Source organism: Nannospalax galili, unplaced genomic scaffold, assembly GCF_000622305.1.
Source record: "Nannospalax galili isolate Female #2095 unplaced genomic scaffold, S.galili_v1.0 scaffold85, whole genome shotgun sequence".
Classification (NCBI taxonomy): Eukaryota; Metazoa; Chordata; class Mammalia; order Rodentia; family Spalacidae; genus Nannospalax; species Nannospalax galili.
The window spans coordinates 6649267-6667417 of record NW_008358866.1 but is presented as its reverse complement, the minus strand read 5'-3'; the positions used below and the strand labels follow the sequence as shown (position 1 = coordinate 6667417).

Genomic DNA, 18151 nt, shown 5'->3' with positions numbered 1-18151 from the left:
TCCTCCTTCTTATTTAACCTGGGAATGTCCCTACTGAAAGAATTAGGGATATGATATCAACAGCATAATGCTTAGAAGTTTTGCATAATTCTTTTATATAGTTCTTAGTAAGAAAACATTAGGCTCAAGCCTCAGTATATAGCAAAGCAAATAGAAAAGCTCCACAAAGTTTTGGAGTTAGACCTAAGCATCAGCCTCTCCTGACTCCAGCTTATCAGAATGCTAAGAAAGTTTCTAATGACTCCAAGAGTAAGGGTAGAAATTGAACAAAAGAAAGGATGTGTCACTAAAGGATGTGTCACTATTTAGAGAGAGTAAAGAATAAGTAGATCACTGTAGGCAGTCTCAAAGAACAGAATTCATAGAAGGATTATTTGTAGGCAATCTTTGTATTACTTTTTAATTGAATGAGGCCTGACCCAGAACACCTAATTAAAAATTCCTTGCCGTTTATTATTTCTTTAAATTTTTTCAGTGGTGGAAGATTTTCCTCGACACTGACTTTGAGATTCAAGATTTATTTTTTGCTCATTTTTAGATTATGAGTAGTCCTAAAGATATTTTAAGGCCCTAGACAATATCTACATTCAAAACACTATCTAGATTCACAAGCATTGATTCCTATATAATAATAATTTAAAGTTACATATTGCCCCCTCCTTAGTTGGCACTGATTTAAGATGCAAACTTACTAACATTAGCTTCAGGGCAATACAGATTTGAACCAAGGAAAGAAAGAAGAGAAAGATAATAAGAAAATTCATATTTGAATATGTAATTGGTGGACTAGGTTTGAGTTCCTGGAGTTTACAGATATTAAGACTAACTCTCTTTTGGGTGGTTTTATGAGTACTTGTCCCAGCACTGGGGCTGTTTACCTCTGGTTACCTAGTGGACAGGTAGGCATTTAAGTGGAAGATTTAGATTGTCTCTGCCCTTATGAGCTGTTGAAAGATATCTGGGCCTCATCCAAAACAATCACTTTATCTCTTTTGGTGGCTTGAATAGATTGAATCCAAAGCAATCCACATCGACATTATTAAGTCACATTACAATTATACCTACTTAAATAATCAGCCTGACTAATTTTAGGGCCAAGAATGGATCCAAACTCTGAGGCTTCTGTTTCTTTTGGTGTTTCATGGACCTGTTCTGGAGCCAGACCTCATTAGTACTTTTATCCAGTCTCTACAGCATGAATTGGGACACTACAAGCTTGGATCTACCCTTATCAGGGAATCTTGTCCTTTGATCCCTAGGCCTAAAATATATCATGCACACAATGTCAAGCAGATGTCTCAATTATTCTCACTGCTGCCAATGAGAATACGAATATGAAAATACCACTTTCAGCACTTTGATATGCTAATTCAAGCATAGCCACATTCATTCACTGTTTTGAGTGGAGGGCAAAGTGGGGTCCTGAGAGATCAAAGTCATATGCCCAGGGGAGGAGCATATGGCTCACTGAGCTATTTGCAAAGAGTAGCTTCTTGGTGCAAGGTTAAGTATACATCCTGAAACCAAATTGTACACCCTACATTCTGATTCATACACCCTACATCCAGGCCACAAGAAACATGGGTATTTTGCCTGGCAAATTTGGAAGGACAGGCTGATTTGAAGGTACTAGAAAGTATTTCCTTAGCACCAAACTAGTTGGTGAGCCAGTCTCTTTACCTCTTGACTTTTCTGGACATGGCACTGCAGCAGTAAGATACCAAGCTCTCTCAATAGGTTTGTTGGAGATGCTCCTCCATCTAAAGGAGCATTCAGAGATTAAGTACCACTGAACTTCCACTGCTTTGGGACTGTAGGATCTCAGAGATGTAAGAATTTCATAATCATTTCCTTCGTAAATCTGAGTTTGGGTTTCACACATTACTTTCCTGTGAAGCATCTACTTAGTCTTCATGTGTTATTCGGAGCTTGGCATTCAGTTCAGCAAGAAATTTCTTGCTTGGACAAATAGGAAATTGAGGCTAAGTAAGACACAAAAACATTATTTTTTGCTTCTCTGAGAGATAAAAACTATTTTTCTTTTCTTAATAAGATAATAACTTACTATTTCTCTTTTAATAATTTAGTATGAATAAGCAATGGAAAAGGTGTCATGATTTTTTTCTCTTTATAATTTTTAATTATAGTATGTATTTGGGAATGGTATTTCTCAGCTCATATTTATTTTTTCTTCTGTCTTTTTGAGACAGAGTCTCCCTGAATCCCAGCAGGCCTGTAATTTACCATGTAGACCAGACCTTGGTGTCACAGAGATCACCTACCTCCACCTCCCAAGTGCTGGGATTAAAGGTGTGTGCCACCATGCCTGGCTCCCTCTGAAATGTAAAAGAGCAATAACTCTTTAAATAAAACCACAAGGGCTGATCTTGCACTGTAGGAATTGCTGCCCTACGTGCCATTAATTTCAGTTTGCACTTCTCTCTACTAGTTACAGAAATGGTCTCTATATCGAGAATGATTATATGTTTATTAGTGAAATCATGTCTCACAGAAAATGTCATATTAAAAAATGTTACTAATGTCAGTTTTGCTATGCCAAACTCTTGAGAGAAACTCCTCTCATAGATGAAAGGTAGTTGTTTATTTTTTATCAAAGAAGAAATGACATCGTATTAGCTGAAGAAGTCTCCTTTTTCTTAAAAATATATATATGTTCATATATAATGAAAAAAGATTGCTTAGAGTTCACAGAAGAGAAAAACCAATACCTACACCAGTTTCACATTACTTCCTTCTAAGATGTTAAAATGTTACCAGACAACAAAGATTGCATATGAAACATTGCTATAAGTCTAAATATAAAAGGCTTTGGCAGAAGTAAAATTAGATAGGGCATAAAATTGAGTAATCTTGATCTATTTTAGTTTTCAAAGTTACACAAGAATTAACATGGAATCAAAACTATGATCCATCCAGCCCAGAATTTTACTAGAAAAACAGTTCAAACATAGATGGGGCTGCAGGACATTATTTTAAGCTAGGCACAGAAACAAATATCACATTCCTCATGATTTATGGAACTTAAAAGCTGATTGCAGAGAAGTAGAGTGAAGAATGAAAGCCACTAGAAGTTAGGAAGGGTAGGGAAGTAGAGGGATTCTGAGAGGGAAGATGAAGGGTACCAAAACATAGAAGCGGAAGGTGCTTCTGATGGCACAATAGGATAGCATATAGTCTACAACAATTAATTATATATTTCAAAATAGCCAGAGAATAAAGTTCCCCCAAATTTAAAAACACTAATTGAAGAAATGAAAATGCTAGTTATCCTTATTTGATCATTACACATGTAATACACTAATTGAATTATGAACTATGCACCATAAGTCTAGCTATCATACATCAAATGAAAAGTAAAAATTTAAAGTATTTAAAAATTAAAATTAGAGGTAGAGAGAGAACTTAAGTCTTAAAGCATATATCAAATAAAAAATAAAAATTTTAAATATTTAAAATAAAATTAGGGGGTAGGGCGATAACTTACTTATAAAGCGTATATTTAGCTTACACAATCTGGAACATCAAAAATATTTTAAAATTTAATTAAAAACAGTAGCCTAAGTTCATAAAAACTATGCTAGTTGTGGTGGTTAATTAGGATTATGAACTTGGCATTATTGATTAATAATGTTTTGATGAATCTTGATGAATGCTTTGATGAATCGGGAGGTTGTGGGAACTGTGGAAGGAGTTAGGTCATTGGAAGACTGTCTCTGAAGGAGACATCCTACCCTGACTCCTTTCTACCTTTGCTCTGCTTCCTGTCCACCATGAAGTGAGTATCTTCCTCCTCTACATGTCCCTTTCACCATGCACCATGGTATTCTATCTTACCATGGGCCCCAAAACAATGGAAGCAGCCATAATGACCTTAAACCTCCAAAACTGTGAGCTAAAATGTTTCCTTCTTAAAAGCTGCTTATGTTTTTTTTTTTTTTAAATCAGTAATGGTAAAGCTAAGTAATACACAAGTGTTTGACAAAAAGAATTTTCAGGTAGACTTGTCGAGTGGTCAGAACCAAGAAAATAGAATTCATTATATTTTCTCTCATCATTTCTGTTGGTCTAGAATACATCAACATCATCTCATGTCGTATTATGGTCTTGGAGTTGGGGTTAGGAGAAGTCACTGCTTGTTTCCTCATGCTATGCTTGTCAAGTGAAGTGACTGTGATTTGGAATGTGCCAAGTAAGCTATATCTATAATTCTAAGAATTTCCATCCTTATTGTAGTTTCAATTTATATATTGTTATTTAATAACAATTCAATTTCTACTTTTTTGTTTGCTTTCATAATAATTAAAACAAAAAGGAGAAAAAACCCCAGAAGGCAAGATTAACTTTATTTTTCAGAGCTAAGTTTCAGATTCAACTAAAAACCTGATGAAAGTTGTACATGCTCCCCAACCAAATGCCATGGTATTTTACACACAAAATTTCTCATTCCATTTAAGAACTCATTCAAAGGCTCCAAACTGGGACTGGAGAAATGGCTCAGCAGTTAAGAGCACTGATTGCTCTCCCAGAGAACCTGGGTTCGGTTCCCAGTACCCACATGGCTGCTAACAACCACCAATTCCAGGGTATCTGACACTTTCTTCTAGCTTCCTTGGGCATTGCATGGTCGTGATACACTTACATACATGCAGGCAAAACACTTATACACATAAAATTTCAAAATCAGTAAATCAGCCAGGCGTGGTGGCACACGTCTTTAATCCCAGCACTCGGGAGGCAGAGGCAGGTAGATCTCTGTGAGTTCAAGGCCAGCCTGGTCTACATAGTGAGTTCCAGGCCAGCTAGAGCTACAGAGAGACCCTGTCTCAAATCAACAAAACAACAATAACAACAACAACAAATCAGTAAATCAAAAAGAAAAATCAAGGACTCCACATGAAGACCAGCCTTATAATCCTAAAAAATTCACAGAGCCTTAAAGATAATATGTACGCTAGGGTATAGGCCTTTCTAACACAGTGCTTCTGTCAGGCCTTGAGATTAAAATCAGTCAGTGAATTGATCCACTTCCTATCCTGCATCTTTATTGATGGCTTAGAACTTCATAGTGCTATTTGAAATAGCATATTCCAAACCAACTCTCAATTCTCCTTCTCCACCATTCCTACATCATCTTTTGCCACTCATGTCAGTTATTACCTCTTTTCTTTTTGAAATCATATAGTTAACACACCAAAGGCAGGCCTCACAGTCTGCTTTATGCAGGGAAGATAAAATTCTGTTATGAAATACTGGGTTTTGTAGCCAGAAGAATATGAGACAGAGCGGGGAAATTACATTTCCTAGAAAATATAGGAAATCCAAGAAGAAAGGGAACCAAAAAAATCAACTCTCAAATTCTATTTATAAACTCAGTATGAATTTCAGGATGGCAAGATGCCTGAATAGGGAAACCTTCAAACAATCAAGCGAAAGAACTGAATTGATAATTGAGGTACAACTTCAAAGAGAGAGCATGATCACACCAGTTTTATGCTGAACAAAACTAAAGAAACAACAAAAATATTTATAGAACGAGTGCTACAGAACCCAACATCTTTGCAAAATAATGTTTACTGTACTGTGATGGCTAGTTTTCTGTTTCCACTGTGTCAGCAGTAAGGGATACTCAGTGTTTTATGACTTCTTGGAAAGACATGAACAAACATCTTTGCACCCCAAATAGGACATTGATAACAGATCAAAGAAATGATTCAATCCAAGTATAGCTTAGTGAATCATTGAGTTTCTTGAAATTACTTATAGGCATATGGGTGAAGGGTAAAGGCAACATAGTTGACCAGAAAAACAGCTGTATCATTGCAAAGTCCACGGCGACATGGAGATGATGACCATTGTGCTGGATGACTTGATTGTTAACTTGACACACCTGGGTTAACAGGAGCCTCAGTAGGGGAATTACCTCCATGTGCCATCCCTGGGCAGGTTGTTCTATATTGTATAAGAAAGCAGACTGAGCATGGGCCAGGGGAACAGGCCAGTAAGCACCATTCCTCCATGTCCTGTGCTTCAGCTCCTGCCTCCAGGCTCCTGTCCTGAGTTCCTACCTTGGGCTCCCTGATGAACCGTGACCCAGGAGACATAAGCCAAGTAAACTCCTTCCTTCCAAGTTGGTATTGGTCAGAATATTTTGTCACAGCAATTGAAGGCAAACTAGAACAGAAATTGGTACCAGGAGTGGGCTACTGTTGTGACAAATCTGATTCAGTTGTTTGGGAGAGGATTGTGGAAGGTTTTGGAGCTTTGGACTGGGAAAGCCATTGAGTGTTTATGGCTTAGTGAGTTGTTGCTGTGGTGCTTGCAACAGTTATTTTGAAGAGAAATATAGACGATGGAGGCCTGGCTTCTGAAGTTTCAAAAGGAAGCAGAGATTATCAGGACTGTTTGTGTGATGTTTGTGATATTTGAATTGAGAATCTGTGGGTTCTAATTGACTGGGGTGGAAGAATCAACTGTGATTGAGAAGAGACTAAAAGCATTGAAGCAATACCTTTGTTTTACTGGGACAATTAATGCTGGTTAGCTGGGAGTAGAGATCAGCTGTGAGTAACGAGACAGCATCATTGAGGTGAAATCTTCTGGGAAGTGTTTCCTCAGGGTCAGCACACAGAAGCTATGGTCGAGAAGAGCCCTGAGCCTCCATCGCAAGCTGGAAGTAGGACTTGGTAATGTGTAAGAGTCTCCTGCATGGTTCTGGTGTTGAAAACATGAAGGGGTCACAGAGAGCAGCTGAGGCTTGGCACCTTGAGAGGCCAGGAAAGGCCATTGGTGAAACTTCAACCTCAGTTGCAGTGAAGACCCCAGGATTGAAGCGGTCATGGACCCTGAAGCATTGCACCCTGAGAGGCCAGAAGAGCCTATTGACGAAGGTTCAGTCTCAGTTTCAGCAGAGACCCCAACTTTTTAGAGATGCCGGGACCATGGGACGACCACAAGGGCAGCATCAGATGTGGAATGGAGCTGGCCTGGGCCTGCGAGATGAGCTGTGTGTGCTGTGGACGGCAGAGCCAGAGAAGTGGAGCTGCTGAAACCCTTTGGAGCCCAGAAGATCATGAGTAAATCCCAGATGTCCAGCCTTGAGCTACTTTGATGGACTAAGTTTTTGTTTGGGTGTGCCCTCACTTATGTGAGTAGATGTTATCCAACCTCTTGATGGACTCAATAGATTTAAAAAAATGTGACTGAAGGAAAGAATTGTTTGAGTTGGTACATCCACATTCTCTTGCTCTGTGACATCAGAGCTCCAGCTGTTTGGGTCTTTGCACTGGAATTTACATCTTTGGCTTTCTTGGTTCTCAGACTTCCAAGTCTGTACTAAAGTGCATCACTAGCTTTCCTGGGGCTCCAATTTGCAGATTACAGGTCAAGGATTATAACCTAAAAATATTTACTATACCAAGCATTTTTGGTGATTAAGATACCAGCTTAGATTCTGAGGGCTCAAGAAATTGTGTTCAGTGATGTCCCATCTATGTGATAAGATGGAACTCAGGTGAGCAAAGAAGGTGATGTGTTGGATAGATTTAGTTGTCAACTTGACATACCTGGGTAGAGGGAGCCTCCATTGGATTGGCCTGTGGCCATGTCTGTGGGGCATCTTCTGTGGGTGGTGTCACCCCTAGGCAGGTGGGCCTATGTTGTATAAGAAAGCATGCTGAGCAGGAGCCAGGGGAGCAAGCCAGTAAGCAGCATTCCTCCATGGCCTGTGCTTCAACTCCTGCCTCCAGGTTCCTGTCCTGAGTTCCTACCTTGGGCTCTCTGATGAACTGTGACGCAAGAGTTGTAAGCTGAATAAACCCTTTCCTCCCCAAGTTGGTATTGGTCGGAGTGATTTGTCACAGCAATGGAGAAACAAACTAGAGCAGGTGACATGTTCTGAGGACATTTAAAAGCTTTGTGTTGGACTCTCCTACACCCCACTCAAGGACCTCTTCATGTGGCTGGTCCTGGTGTGTACCCTTTATAATGCAATTATTATTATGAATATAATATTTCCTGAGTTCTGTGAGTCAGACTAGAGAATTGTAGGTTCTGAAGTGATCAGAAGTTACCTGGAAGTGTATGGCCTAGGAATGCTGGGGCTTGCAGTTAGTTTCTGAAATGAAGGGAGAGCTCCGCCCTTAATTGTGAGTTTGTCACAATTGCATGCCACACAGACATACTATCATTAAATTACAGAAATATTTTGAAACCTGTCTGATAAAAAATGACACATTACATAAAACAATTATGATTTGGATGATTGTGACATATCAGAAAAATAATAGAGACGTAGAAGAGAGGGGACTAGCATCTTTCAAGTTCTTCAGTGGGGGGCAGTCAGGGAATCAAAAATAAAAATCATATCAACTCAGAATTTTGTATCCAGTGAAAATGAAAGTGAAAAAACAGTTTTCAGATTTAAAAACCTATGAATTTGTTGCCAAGCAATACTCACTATAAGAAATAGTAAAGAAGGAAAGAAGGGGCTGGAGAGATGACTCAGCAATTAAGAGCACTGACTACTCTTGCAGAAGACCCGGGTTTGAAGTCCAGCACCCACATTGAGGCTAACAACTGTCTGTAACTCTAGTTCCAGGGGATTTGATGCCCTCTTCTGTCCTCTGTGGGCATTGCATGATACAGGTACACTTACATACATGCAAACATAATACTCACATAGAATAAAAATAAATCAAAAAAAAAATTTAAGTTAAAAAAATAGGAAAGAAGTTCTTTAAGCAAAAAAGAAGCAAAACCATCTGGGAATTTAGATCTTGGGTTTGGGGGAATGAAGAACATTGGAGATTATAACTTCATACTCACATGTGGAGGTATGTATTTGACAACTTTAGTGAAAGGGGGAAAGTGAGAAAATGGACATATAATTTTCAAGATTTTTATATTTTACATGAATTTGTTCAATATTAACTCAATAATTAGTCTGTGAAATGTTGTAAATGATAATTCTTAAAACTACCAAAAAAATTACACAACGAGGGAAAACGATGCGTGATGGCTAATCTTGGTTGTCAAGTTGCATAGATCTGGAATCAGCTAAAATGCAGGTGCTAGGTGCTTCTGTGAGGGACTTTCTTGACCAAATTATTTGGAGTGGAAAGACCTCCCTAAATGTGGCCATGCCTTCAGTGGGCAGCCTAGATAAAAAAGAAGGAAACTTTGCTTTTTTGCCTGCTTGCCTTCACTCTTGCTGGCAAGTTTGTCTATTCTGTATCAGCATTCCTCACTGATAGCAGAACCAGCTTCTTTGGGTTCCAAGGTAGACTGAAGACAATTAGTTCTCCAGGAATCCCCCCTGGCCTTCAGCACCAGATTGGAACTGCTGAGACATCCAGCTTCTGGGACTTAGCAACTAGTGGATTCTCAGCCTCTGCCTTGTGAAACAGCCTTTGTCGGACTACTTGGCCCAGTCGTGTAAGCTACTCCAATAAATTCACTTAAAAAACTACTTTTTATTTTTATGTGTATGTCTGTATTGCCTGCATGTAGGTAAGTGCACCCTTCATGTTGTGCAATGCCAGAGGAGGACAGAGAGGCTGTCAGATCCCCTGGAACTGGAGTTACAATCACTAGCTGCCATGTGGATGCTGGGATGTGAACTTGGGTCATCTGCAAGAACAGCCAGAGTTCTTAATCACTGAGCCGTCTCTCCAGCCCATAAATTCATTTTTTAAAAAATATTTTTATTTATTATTTTTATTTTATGTGTATGAATGTATTGCCCGCATGTATGTGAGTGCATCTGTGTAGTGCAATGCCGTGGAGGTCAGAAGAGGCGTCAGATTCCCTTGGAACTGGAGTTAAGGACGTTCGTAGCTGCCATGTGGGTGCTGGGAATTGAACCCAGGTCCTCTGCAAGAGCACTCAGTGCTCTTAACTGATGAGCCATCTCTCCAGCCCCCATATATTCATTTTTAATCTATATTCATTCGATCAGTTTTGTTTCTTTAGCGAATTATGACTAATAAATAAGGTTTTCTTTTTCTTTTTTTTTTTTTTTAACGGGAGAGCACGAACGCAGTCCCCCCTCACCACAAATTATGCAGTTGAGTTTCCCGCATTTGGGGAAATTGCAGGGGTCAGCACATCCCAAGTGCAATGGATGAGCCTCGCTCTGGGAAAACCACCTTCCTGATCATGGTGTCTCCCCTCAGGTAAGTATTAGGAATATACAATGTTTATATTTCTTTAATGTTTCAATTTTTATGTCCTAACAGAATTTGCTTTTTTTCCTCTTTTTCCTAAATAATTATGAAGTATTTTATAGCAATGATCCTTTTTTAAAGGTAAGAACTAAGGATCTTAAGTTCTTTCCTGAACTTTTCTTTTTCTCTTTCCTCAGAGGCAGTATTGTGCTCATCTTCTCTGGTGTTCCTGGAAAAATAATGCCTCTTTTCCCTCAATTAGCAGAAAGAACATTTTTTATCTCTGCAGGGTCGTTACTTGTCTCAGCCTCATTTCCTCTTTACCCCCAAGGTCACTGAGTCACACTTCGATAAATACATTGTAATTAAAGTTTACTAGAGGCAATTGGAGTTGTAGATATTTAAAATTAATGTCTTTCATTATAATGAGTCAGGAAGTCAATGACTTGAAAAATTATTCTTTTTGTAGGTATCCAGCATGATTACGCGGTCAGCATGTCCCTGCTGTGTGTAGAGTGCTCTTCTGGATTCTGTGGGGAGTGATGGTGGCAGTATTTCCTGGGGAAATGTGCCATATAAAGAAGAAGCAGGATGAGCACAAGTGTGACAAAACTGCAGCCAAGTGACTGGAAGGAAGACAGCATAGGGACAACAAGTAGGCCACTGGCTTGACTCAATCAGAGAATATTTATAGGCAACACTAGGGTTCTGAACTACTTAAGGGTGAGAAGTTCCTAAGAGGAGAAAAATGGCACGGAAATAGAAATCAGCTAAAAATACTTCAGTGTTCTTTGTGCTTTGTGACAAGCAGTAGAAAAGTGTGTAATAAGTATGTTATTTTTATAATTGTTCTTATAGAAAAAAGATATGTAGTAATATACAAACATATGCCAAGAGATGGAGTAAAAATGGGCATCTAATTAGCTATAGCCATAAGGCTGAATTATGTGAAAGGAACTTCAGAGTGGGGTAAGTGCCTAATGTGACAAAGAGGAAGGCAAAGATACTACATGATGTAATTTGGAGATGAAGTCTGGGGACATTAGGAATGTATTGGGGAATGAATGATCGTGATGGGATGGTGATGAATACATTACTTCTTGTAAAAATAATTCTAATAAAAATAATGGTGCTGGAGTGGTTATTCAGCAGTTAAGATCACTGGCTGCCCTTACAGAGGACCCAGGTTCAGTTCCCAGCACCCACATGTTGGCTAACAACTATGTAACTCCAGCTCCAGGGGATCCTACACCCTTTAATCCCAGCACTCAGGAGGCAGAGGCAGACAGATCTCTGTGAGTTCAAGGCTGGCCAGCCTGGTCTACATAGTGAGTTCCAGTCCAGCTGGGACTACAGGGAGTACAGGGAGACCCATCAAAAAAAAAAAAAAAAAAAAAAAAAAAAAAAAAAAAAGTACATGGCATTGGGAAGGAATAGTGGTAGAAGCTGGAGGGGAGAGAAAATGGGTGGGTTTGCTCAAAATACATCATGTGTATGTATGAAATTCTCAAGCAATAGCAAAACAAATAAAGAGAAAATATGTGCTTGCTGAGACTTGGATGATGGTGCCATTTGTAGTCTAGTTATACCAATTTTCACTCTTCCTAGTACTATGTACAAGTGCTGCTGTTCCATGTGAAAGTTACATGTGTGAACTTGCTCATGGACATTTAGTAAACATTTCTGATTGAGTCTGTGAGTTTGATTTTGAATGTGATTGGTATTTGAAATAGTAGACTGAATAAGATTGCTCTCCCCTTCTTCCAGTCTGTTGGGTGGGTATCATCCAATCCACTGAGGGCCTGAGAGAACAAAAAGCAGAGGAAAGGAGAATTTTCCCTTTCTTTTTGACCTCATGAGTTAGATCATTAGTTCTCTCCTAGCTTTCAGGCCTTTGAAGTCAGGTTGGAACTGGATCACCAGGTTTCCAGAACCTCCAGCTTACAGATGGCAGATTGTAGGACTAACCAGTCTGAGCCAATTACTTATTCTCTCTCTCTCTCTCTCTCTCTCTCTCTCTCTCTCTCTCTCTCTTCCAAGATTAAGTGAAATTGGAGAGCAACGTTGGTGGGAAGGGTACAAAGTTCCATGGAAGGGTACAAAGTTCAAATTTCTGAACGGATTTTGGATTAGGTAACTTTTGTCTACGGAGAGTCCACAACTGATTGTGGACTAAGACACCTGGGAACACAAGAGTAGAAAACAGGTGTGAGATGGATTGGTGTGTGTCCTTACCCAATCTGAGTACACGAATCTTCTCTTTCCTCAGTTCAGTTTTGTGTAGGGGCTTGTCCTGGAGGTAGAAGTGACACAGAAGGGATTAAAATTAAGATCTATAAGTTTTAAGATTAACCATGCTAGTTATATGGTATTAAGGTTAACAGTGCTGACTCCACTAACATGATGAAGAGAAGCTTTTAGGTTTGGGGGTGGTACAATGAATGGACAATGGGCTCTTGAGTTTGGAATTCATGTCCATCCTAGCTAAAGAACATATGAGACCTGTCTAAGGGGAAAAGGAACTAAGTCAGGTGACTGTGGATTGACTTCCCATCCAGTCCATCTGACTATTAGGATGGAGTTTGGGCAGGAAACAGGCATAAGGACAATGATAGTCCTAAGAATGTGTCAAGGCTGGACCGGATAGGCAATGTCACAACCATAACATTTAAGGGACTTTCTGGTTTCCTTCTACTGAAGGATACAGAAAACTCTTCCGGAGTTCAACAGTGTGCATTTAGGTAGAGGTGCGGTTATGCTTGAGTTTGTGGATGGATTAGTGTTAATAATTTAAATGATTACCTGGAAGTTGGAACCCATCAGGGAGGGTTAGGGTTTTAATGGTCTTCAGGTTTAAGAGAATTTGTCTGTGGTCACACAAGACACAGCTGGTTAGGCAGACGAAGAAGGTAGCTCCGGGTATGGTGACTGCCCACTGCCAACTTGAATTTCGGCGAAGAGAAAGTGAGCCAGGAAGAAAGCCTCTGTCACTACAGTGCAACCGAGAAGGGGAGAGGGGGAGAGGCGTGGGCAGGCGGCGCGGCGGTGGGGTCTGGGACCCCCGAGGAGGCGTGGCCACCCACTTTGGGATCACTCTGTCCCTAGAAAAGGAGCACGGCGGGGCTGCGGGGCTGGCTGAGAGTGGCGCCCGCAGCAGAGCCGCTACCCGCGCAGCTCGCTGCACACAGCCCTGCATCAGCACCGCCAACCCGGGCGGCCTCGGAGCCCCGCTTCCCGGGTGGGACGTCCAGAACCCGCGGACACCTCCAGTCCTCGCACCCGGAGGCACTCTCGCGACACGCGCCAGGAAGAGCGCTGTGGACACCCACGAGAGGTACTCGGTTCCCGTGCGAGGTCCCTCTTCTGCTTCCCGGCACTGGTAGGGAAACTAACCAACCGAGCGGGAAGAACAGTCTGGGATCCCACCCCTCACACCTTTTTAGAACTCCTGTCATCAACTGGCTACTCTGTCACCTCACTCTGCATCCAATCTGCACAATTTTTGACTATGTAAAAACGACTTGAACATTCTGTTCAAATTTCTCCTTTCATTTTTTAAAAAAGGAGTTTAATTTTTTTTAAGGTGGAATACAGGGAAATCGATGAGTCTGGGTTCGGGTTCAGTGTTCCTTGCCCCCTCTACCTGAGTTGGCTGTCAAGGTTCTTCTGTCATGTCTAGGAGCACTTCCGATGCCAGTCTAGAGTAGCATATCTACGGCAATCTATTGTTAATTTAGTCTTTGATTTCCACCTATGTGTTCTAGGTTCATTTGCTGACCAATCAACTGGCAGGGAAACTTGTGCAAAGAAGCATTAGGACACGACAGTATTTGCTGAATGCAATGGGCCCTGCACTAGCTTTTTCCCACCTTTGCTTTCCTGCTCCTTCCTGGATATACTTTCATCTCTAAACTGATCCTAAACAACCCAAGAAAAGTCAGAGTCCACCAGATAGGAGTCCTTAACAAGATTTTTTCAGTAAAAAATGGAAGAAGCATTTGAGATATCCAATGCCACTTGGGTAAACAGATTTCAAAGAACTGAATTGAATTCAAACAACCACAAATCTATTATAGTTACACACAGAATGAACTGCATTTTAACCCATTTGGACAAGGAGAGAGGAGACCCCATTAGTGAGAAATGTTCAATTTGTACAGCAGAAGGTGGGCACACATACTCTTTAGGTTTCTTCCAGCTGTAAAGCGTTGTGATGAAACGAACCTGTCACATCTTCACAGACATGGGCTGGATTTCAGTGACTCCCAAAGCCAGGTTATCAACCTGGAATCAAACTATCCTTTCAAAGCAAGGCAGCTTGGAGGAAAAGGAATAAACACATAGGCTTTGACTTTATCACAAACATGTACTTTTATGTTTAAATAGATTGAGTATTGAATACTTTTCTTTTTGTTAACCCCACCCCCTTTTTTTTTCCTCTGTAGAAGATGGGTTCTGCCATAAGAAGATGGCTCTACCTACCCATGGGCTGCTTCATGCTGTTCAATCTCATTGATGCTGATTTTGAATTCCAAAAGGGAGTGCTTGCTAGCATCAGCCCTGGCATCACAGAAGACATAGATCTCCAGTGTTGGAACATTTGCTCTTTGACACTGATAGATCTCAAGGAACTCAAGATAGAGCACAATGTGGATGCTTTCTGGAATTTCATGTTGTTCTTGCAAAAATCTCAGCGGCCTGGACATTACAATGTCTTCTTAAACATAGCCCAAGATTTCTGGGACATGTATATAGACTGCTTGCTTTCAAGGTCTCACGGAATGGGCAGAAGACAAGTGATGTCTTCCAAGTATAATTCTCCACAGAAAATAACAGGAGGTAATTTAAATGTATATTTAAGAAAGTAGCAGTTTAGTTTTATTAAAAGGTATTTAGTCCTGATTGTTTCAGGTTTTTCAAATAAGCTAGCAAATTTGCCATGTTTAGTTTTTTCCTAATATAAAAATATTTTTTTCATTTTTATATTACTTAGAAGTCATGAGACTGCATGATTCTAAATATTTTGAACAATAACTTGGTAGATCATTAAAATCATCTTATTTTTCCCCCATGTATAGTTCATAAGAAAGCCATTCAGCCCTGTATCTATTCCTGCTGTCTTCGTTGAAGACTTTCAAACATCAGACATATTTTCAGCCTTGTGAAATTAACTTTTTCAATTGGGTTGTATAGAACAATGAAATCTTAAGTCAAATTAATATTAATTTCTCCTTCATATTACAGAAATAGATATTTAAAAACATACTTTACATATAAGAGGGAAGACACACAAAAATATCACAATTAAGATGCCACCAACTGAAAGTTTAACTCAGTATTTTTGAGATCAACTATTTCCTATAATTAAAATTATAATTTCTAAAATTTTTCCAAAAAAGGCAATTTGTTAATGATTTTTATTTAGAAATCATCTGTCATCTATAGCCATACTACTCTAAACATGCCCAATCTTGTCTGAAAGCATCTTTGTTAAGTGCCCTTGTTTTAAAATACTATTTAAAATGCAAATACACTTTTTTAACTTATGGAATAAAGTTGTAACTAATTTTATAAAGTATCTGCTACCTTATTACCAACTTTGAAATTGTGTCAAAACTAATGCGAGTATTGTTCTAAATTTTGATGTAGTGTGTGGCTTCTGAAATGTACATTTCATCACTAAGCAGTCTTACATATTAAATATTTTTCTATGCATTAAGATCTAAAACTTTTGTAATTCTTATTGTCTCAATTTTGAAAAAGAAATAACACACAAAAGTCAAGAAACTACAATTTAGTGTGATAGAATTTTTTCTAGATATTATGTCAACCTCATATTATACTTGGTCATTTTATACTACTTACAGCTCACATCTTATTCCCAAAAGAATATGAAACTTTAAAGAAATATATCAAACAAAGGGATAACACAAAGTAGATGAGGAAATTGGAATGATGGGAAATGATTGCATGAAACTAATAATACAAAATTATAGCTTATATTAGGATGATTTTGATTGTATGATTGGGGCTGGGGCGATTGCTCAAGTTGATGAAGTGAGGACCTGAGATCGGATACCCAGGCAGAAAAGCACATGCTTCTAATTTCAGTACTGTAAGGATAGAGACAGGAGGATCCCTGGGACTTTCTGGTGAGCTCCAGGCTCAGTGAGAAAACACATCTCAAAAAATAAAGTGAAAAGCAATAGAGAAAAACACCTGGTGTCGACCTGGCCTCCACAAATATGTGCATACCTGTGTGTACAACACACACACACACACACACACACACACACACACACACAGCCTATACCTTTGATAAAAGGGTACCTGTAAATTAGGTGTATTTCCTGGATTCTCTTCTGTGCAAGCAGATGCAGGGCATGACCAAACTCAAACAGAATCAAACTTTAAAAACAGCAAAAAATAGTATTGAACAAATATGTAACTATCTGATGCTTTTATTTGATCTAAGAATAAAGTTTGAATTAAGGGGATAGTCTTTGAGTTCTGGACCACTTTGAATATCTGATGAAATTACACTAGGGCTTTATACTAGGGCAGCGAGTATTCTGCAAATACTCACTGAGCTTGAGAGAATACCGATGACACCCAACAAGATGCCAAATTTAATGAGGGTACATGAACTATCGGTTAAGAATCTTCAGTGTCATAGAATGACTGAACCTCATAGTTTTTCAAATATTGTTTGACAAATATCATTTTGTGTAACCACATTTGCATAATATATAATAGCTGGGTAGTAAATACCATGAGATTGCAGGTTTAATATATTTTTATGTTGAAAATATTTTGCCCATTAAGGGTGGAGCCCTAAGTTCAGGAAAAAAGTTCAGCTGGTTGTGGGGCAGGACTAATGTCACACACAAAAAATATATCCAACAAGATGACTAAAATTCATTTTCTGTAGGTGGGCTGAAAAGGTATGGTATTTTTTTTTTTTTTTTGGTTTTTTTGAGACAGGGTCTCCCTGTAGCCCCAGCTGTCCTGGAACTCACTATGTAGACCAGGCTGGCCTCGAACTCACAGAGATCCACCTGCCTCTGCCTCTCGAGTGCTGGGATTAAAGGCGTGCGCCACCATGCCCAGCCATGTATGTTTTTTTAAAGGAAACAATTTAATGACTTTTATAACCTGTGCACAAATGGTTAGTTTAAAAGTTGAGTGCCATAAAGCAGAACTATGTAATTTTTTGCCTAAAATTTGTCCAAATGGTTGTTTTCAACAATAACCATAACACTTTTATTGAATTGAAAAATATTTCAGCTTTAATTAATAAAATTAGTGGTTAGCCTTTCAAGCTAAGGAGATTAGAAATCCTTTCCTCATTCTCCTAAATTACATTCTGTTATATTGGATTATTAAAAATAAGGACATTTGGATTGTAAGGATGGCTCAGTGTGTAAAGGTGTTTGCTCCCAAACCTGATGACCCGAGTTTGATCTCCAGGACCTTTATGGTAGAGGAGAAAGTCAACTCCTGCAAGTTGTCTTCTGATCTCCAATTATATATTACACACACACACACACACACACACACACACACACACACACGTAGACACATGCAGACACACACACACACTCTCTCTTAAAAAAAGTAAAAATAAGGACATTTGATAAAATGAGCATTGTTTTTAGAACAATTTATTGTAAGCCTTTTTATTGATTTAGAAGTACTAATATTCCTTCCAGTTTATTGCACAAATCATGCCATCACCTGTAGAGAAAAACTTACACTTTCTGTTGGCTCATCATTCATTCTGCAAATACTCACTGAGCTTGAGGGAACACTAATGAATAGTCTAGACACAATTTCTGATGCTCACAGTTGCCATCACAGTGGAACAAAAGTAGAAAAAACAGTGAACTAATATACCAACTTCAAAAGTAGTTTGATGACAGAAAGGTTAAAAGAAGAATGCCACAAATGGAATTGTGCAGGGATGT

General features: G+C 39.2%; 1 non-coding gene across 1 annotated transcript; it reads right to left on the bottom strand.

Annotated features, from left to right (window-relative positions):
- Positions 1–10039: 10039 nt before the first annotated feature.
- On the bottom strand, positions 10040–10201 carry LOC115068316. Its single transcript, XR_003847684.1, has one exon. It is a non-coding gene; the product is annotated as a U1 spliceosomal RNA (small nuclear RNA).
- Between the last annotated feature and the right edge of the window lie 7950 nt (positions 10202–18151).